The 6,000-nt window shown below is 45.8% G+C and overlaps 1 non-coding gene across 1 annotated transcript; it reads right to left on the bottom strand.

Annotated features, from left to right (window-relative positions):
* Positions 1-163: 163 nt before the first annotated feature.
* Positions 164-236, bottom strand: TRNAA-AGC. The gene has a single exon. It is a non-coding gene; the product is annotated as a tRNA-Ala (tRNA).
* Positions 237-6,000: the final 5,764 nt, after the last annotated feature.

Genomic DNA, 6,000 nt, shown 5'->3' with positions numbered 1-6,000 from the left:
AGCAAAGGAATTCTTTTATGATGCAGGAAATCCAGTGTAGTAGTTTTGATTGCTTTCCCAGTTTTATGGAACGGCCACATTTATTTCAAGATCTATTTTTTAATGAGAAATGCGTAAGATTCATTTTTTTTTAATGTTCTAGGTAAAATAAAAAATAAAAAATTGGAGATGCGGGGTATCGATCCCGGTACCTCTCGCATGCTAAGCGAGCGCTCTACCATCTGAGCTACATCCCCTTTGGTGAATTGATAATTTTTATATTAAATAAACAAAGTTTGTGGTAGTTGCCAAATTTTGTTCTCCGTGATACTTCTCTAGTTCTAGCTTCTGATCACCCAGCTGGTTCTCCTTCAACAACCCTAGCTCCCAATATCTTGGAAGAAATTTTTTGATGCTTTCTTCTCCTTAACAGCCCTTGGAAGGATTATCAAAGGACGTTATGAAATTGAAGCTTCCCATGTTTGCATTTTTGTTTTATCTCTTTGATAATTAAGTTCCAATAATTCTACGAGTTGGTTCAGCTGATGGACTCGTCTAAATAGTTTGGTTTTAATTGGGAATGAGCTTGTGCTTCGACTCGCTGATCAAGGTATCATCATATCGTTTTATCCCCCTCTGTCATCTGCATCCAACAGATAATTACTGTCTTCAAAGAGACTGATCGAGGTATTATCTTAACTTCTCGCGAATTTTCTTCAGTTTCTCCAGCAAGCAAAGATTTTTTTTCCCTCTTTTTCTTCAGTTTCAGGAGGGGAGCCTAAACGCTAGAGAATTTTTTTTTTTTATTACCTTAAATTCATTATAATATAACCTCTAAATTCTAAAATCCTAAATTCTAAATATATATTGATGCGGCGAGAAGGAAGAGCCCACCTGTCACGGGTCAGTGGACACGGTGTTAGTCAAAGTCAAGGCGATCAATATCGGAGCTTATGGAAAGAGCCTCGGCCAAAGATGGTTGTCTGATTATCCTGGTCAGAAAAGGAGTGGACGAGTGGATCACCCGGTCGGTCAGACTAATGGACCTCATGGGTTGGTCAGACGAATGTACCTCATGGGCCGGTCGGACGAAAGGACAAACCAATAGCTAGTTGTTTCGGTCGGCAGGAAAGCGAGCCGCTTGGACTACCCGTCCGGCGCAAGGAATGACATTACACAGGAGGGGATGAGAAAACAAAAGAGAATACTCTGTCTATCATTACATATGAAGAAGTCAAGACAAAGAAGAACACTCTATCTATCATTAATGCACGGAAGTGAAGACAAAGAAACCTTCATCTGACAATTAATATCATTAAATAAGGACAGATGAATGATCACAAAGAAAGGTATAAAAGGATACGCCAGGTATGAGGAAAAACAAGATTTATCTATTTCTTGATTACTCATTCTTTCTTCTCGATTCTAACTGGAGCATCAGAGGGCCAACGCCAGAGACTCCTTCCCTAGTTTGATTTTATTTTGCAGGATTGAGGTCTTTATCCCGTCAGTAGTCGCCCCATCCCCGACTTTCCAGTTTTCCTTATTCGGACAGGATCATTTTGGCACCGTCTGTGCGAACGTAACCTGTATCCGAATAAGAAGATGGAAGACGTCGAACAACTCACAACAGTGACGTTGTCGCAAGAGGATCTCGATGCGCTAATAGAAGCTCGAGTGATGAAGATATTGGAGCAACAACAATAGGCGTTGGCCGATCGGCCAACACATGAGCCTGCTGCCTCTGCAGCAGGTCGACAGGCTGAAAGAGGAGATCGAGCGGATCAACTTTCCACTCGGGAGACAAATAGGAGACCGATCGGCTCCTATGGGGGCGATTGTAATATGCCAGTCCCCTTTAACTGAGTGCTATCGTGGGCTCCTCCAGAAGAAAGGGGCCGAGTGGATAGAGACCGGGGGTCTTCCTCGGATGAGGCACCCGTACGAGACGCATGAAAGAAAAAAGCGACGAGGGAAGACAACTCACTCGAGCGGGTTAATCAACAATTTTCGGAGGGAATCCTAAATGGCCCTCTGTCAAAGTATTACACCACGCTAAAGATCGGGGAATATAATGGAACAACCGATCCCGATGACCATCTAGCCAAGTTTGACACTGCAACCACCCTTCACTAGTACACGGACGGGGTGAAATATCGAGTCTTCCTTACGACTCTATCTGAATTGACGCAACGATAGTTCAGACGATTGCCGAACAGCTCGATCCACAGCTTCAAGGACTTCCGAGTGGCATTCCTACATCACTTTGATAGTAGTCACCGCCACCAGAAGACGAGCGTGAATCTATTCTCGCTGAAGTAAGGGCCCTGAGAGGCCCTGAGGGCCTATATCCAGCGCTTCAATCAGGTGGCGATGGACATTTCAGCAGTTTCCTCAGATGTGTTGGTGAACGCCTTCACTTAAGGGCTCACCGAGGGAGAGTTCTTCCGATCGCTCATTCGACGGCCGCCAAAGGACTTTGTCAGCTTCGAAAGAAAGCCAATGAATATATTAATATAGAAGAAGCTCAGGAGGCAAGGAAGAAGGAGACGACCGCTGAGCCTACAGGAGCATCCGAGCGGCGTCAACTGAGCAGTCATCAACCACTTAAAGGACCTCGGTCGAGAGCCCCTCCACACCAGGAGACTAGGCCACATGCCGTACAACAGGTGGCGGTCGCTCGTCCAAGAGGCAAGAGGTGGGCACTGATGTTTTGCACCTTCCACCAGTCGACGACGCACAACACCAGAGACTGCTACGACCTGACAGCTAGTAGGTCGGTTCCGCGCGAATACTGCCGTCGATCGCCACTTCCAGACCGGCGGCACCGAAGCCGATCTGCAGAACGAAGGAAGGAGGAAAGGACGACCGAGTCCCACCACCACCAACTACAAAGGGATCGAATCCCTAACGGAGCCTCTTCTGAATGGACCAGACCATCCGCAAGGGAAGAAGAGAATCAGAGTAACGCCGCTCGGGGGGAGATAGGAATGATCACCGGTGGACCGACCGTCGGAGATTCTAACGGAGCAAGGAAGTTGCATGCGTGGCGGCTCGAGATCCACACTGTTGGTTGCAGCAAAGAGAAAGCTGAGGGACCCAAGATTAGCTTCGGTTCTAAAGATTTGGAGGGAGTGGAGGTTCCCCACGAGGATGCATTAATCATCCGAGCAGTAATTGCCAATTATGCAGTTCATCAAACTTTTATTGATACAGGGAACTCAATAAATATCATATACAGGAAGACATTCGATCAATTGAAAATTGATCGGAGTGAACTGCTACCAATGACGACTCTGCTTTACGGCTTCATGGGCAATGAAGTGTTGTCGATCGGCCAGATCAAGTTGGCCATCTCACTCGGAGAAGAACCCCTGAAGCGAACAAGGACCATAAATTTCATAGTAGACGCCCTCAGCCTACAACATGATTATGGGCAGACCGACACTCAATGAGTTTCGAGCAGTGGTGTCCACCTACTGCTAGAAGATAAAATTTCCAGTGGACGGTAAGGTAGGAGAAGTCAAAGGCGACCAGTTAGTCTCTCGACGATGCTACGTCGAGATGGTCAAGTCTGATGCAAGAGCTACTCGGAAGAACCCGCGTTTGGAGGTAACACCATCATTGAGAAACCCCCACGCTGGTTTATGAAGAAAAAGAAGAAGTTTAGATCCACCCTAACCGGCCGGAAGCAACTACCTTCATCGCTGTTAATTTAGAGGGTGAGAAAAAGGCGAAGCTGGTGGCCTGCCTCAGACAAAATCATGATGTGTTCGCTTGGGCAATACATGAGCTTTCTTGCATTTTGCTAAGTGTGGCTCAGCACGAGCTACACGTTCGATTGAATGCTCGACTAGTAAAATAAAAGAAAAGGGACTTCAGCAAGGAACAAAATCTGAGCGGAGATAGAGAAATTGCTGGAGGCCGACCACATACGGGAGGTACAATTTCCAAGCTGGCTTGCTAACATCGTACTGGTCCCCAAGCCGGGCAACAAATGGAGGGTCTGCATAGACTTTCGTGACTTGAATAAAGCGTGCCCGAAGGATTTCTATCCGCTGTCCTGGATAGACTAGATGGTAGACTCTACGACAAGCTGCGAGCTGATCTGCATGCTCGACGCGTATCAAGGTTATCACCAAGTGTCGCTTGCCCGAGAAGATCAAGAAAAGTTCTGTTTTATCATGGTCGACGTAACATTCTGCTACAACGTCATGCCGTTCGAACTAAAGAATGTCGGCGCCACCTACCAGAGGCTCATGAACATGGTGTTCCGGTGGCAGATCGGCCGCAACATAAAGGTATATGTCGACGATATATTAATAAAATCTCCAAGAGTTATTGATCATTGCACAGACATCAAGGAGACCTGCCAAACTCTAAGGGCTTATGGAATAAATCTGAACCCGAACAAGTGCCTGTTTGGTGACAAGAGCGGCCGATTCCTAGGATACATCGTGAGCGAGAGGAGGATCGAGGCAAATCTAAGCAAGGTCAAGGCTCTACAAGATATGCCACCATCACATAACTTGAAGGAAGCCCAATGGCTAACCGGGCATATTATCGCTCTGTCTAGATTCATACCCAAATCATTTGACCAGCGCTTACCATTCTTCAAGGTGCTACGTCAGACGACAAAATTTTAGTGAGATGCGGAGTGCGACCGGGCGTTTGAATTGCTCAAAGATTATCTTAACTCTTTTCCTATATTAGCTAAGTCGAGCGTAGGAGAGCCGCTTTGGATCTATCTTTCGTCAACTGAGAATGCAGGCAGCTCAACATTAGTTAAGAAAAATGGGTAAGAACAACATCCCGTGTATTTTTTAAGTCATATATTGAAAGACGTTGAATCTCGCTACACTGGTCTGGAAAAGTTAGCTTACTTTTTAGAACTAGCCGCTCGGAGACTCTGCCCGTACTTCCTTGCCCATCCAATCAATGTGATGGCCAACAATACCTTGGGAAGAGTCTTCCTCAACCCAGAAGCATCCGACCGACTGATCAAGTGGACAACTGAACTAAGTGAATTCGATATCCAATATCAGCCCCGAACGATAATAAAAGCTCAGGCCTTGGCTGATTTCATCACAGAAATATAGAATGACAAGCTAGAAGCAACTTGGAGAATATATGTTGATCGCTCTTCCACCCGACAGGGCAGCGGGATTGGCATCCTGCTCATTTCCCCGAGGGAAGAGAGAATGCAACTTTCTGTTCGGCCGGATTATCGCACCACCAACAATGAGGCTGGATATGAAGCCATGATAGCCGGCTTGCAAGCAGCATAACATGTCGGAGCCGCAAAGGTCCTCCTTCACTTGGACTCCGAGTTGGCCGCCCAACAGCTGGCGGGGACGTTCGAGATTAGCAGTCCCCGACTCAAGTTATATGCAGAAGACTTTGAGAAGCTAAAGACGAATTTTCAAGAATTCACTGTATAGAAGATCCCTCGATTGGACAATCAGGCAGTAGATGAACTAGCTAAGTTAGCCAGTTTATTATCACCAGTCGTGATCAACCAACCGATCAAACAGGTTTCTTTTATGGTGCATATTGACCGGATGGAGGGAGTTGTCTTTCCGAGCGACTGGAGAACACCATTAATTGAATTTCTCTGATCAGGTAGTACATCGGCCGACCAGGAAGCGACGCATCTATTAAAGAAGAGAGTCGGATGGTTCACCTTGGTCGGAGATCAGCTGTACAAAAGAGCATTCTCTAGGCCCTTGCTTGTTACGAACCGTAAATGTACGGTTACGTTGTCAGTAATGAAAAGATATCGAATCCACAGGGACTGGTTATAACCACTAAAGATATCTCAAAATGAATTAGCTAACCAATCAAACAAAAGATTATATGATCTAAGAAACAACTAAAGAATAGAAGTAAAACGAGTTAATGGAGGAACTTAGTGTTGGTGCAAGCTGCACCAGAATCAAACCTGAGTTTTGATGTTGTCAAAGGTTCAAGTTAAGTCTTGTTATGATCTAACAAGTTGACTGAGTGTGCAGGATGTTTACT

This window comes from Zingiber officinale, chromosome 1B (assembly GCF_018446385.1).
Source record: "Zingiber officinale cultivar Zhangliang chromosome 1B, Zo_v1.1, whole genome shotgun sequence".
Classification (NCBI taxonomy): Eukaryota; Viridiplantae; Streptophyta; class Magnoliopsida; order Zingiberales; family Zingiberaceae; genus Zingiber; species Zingiber officinale.
Note: the sequence above shows the minus strand (reverse complement) of the source record. Positions and strands in the feature narration are given on the sequence as shown.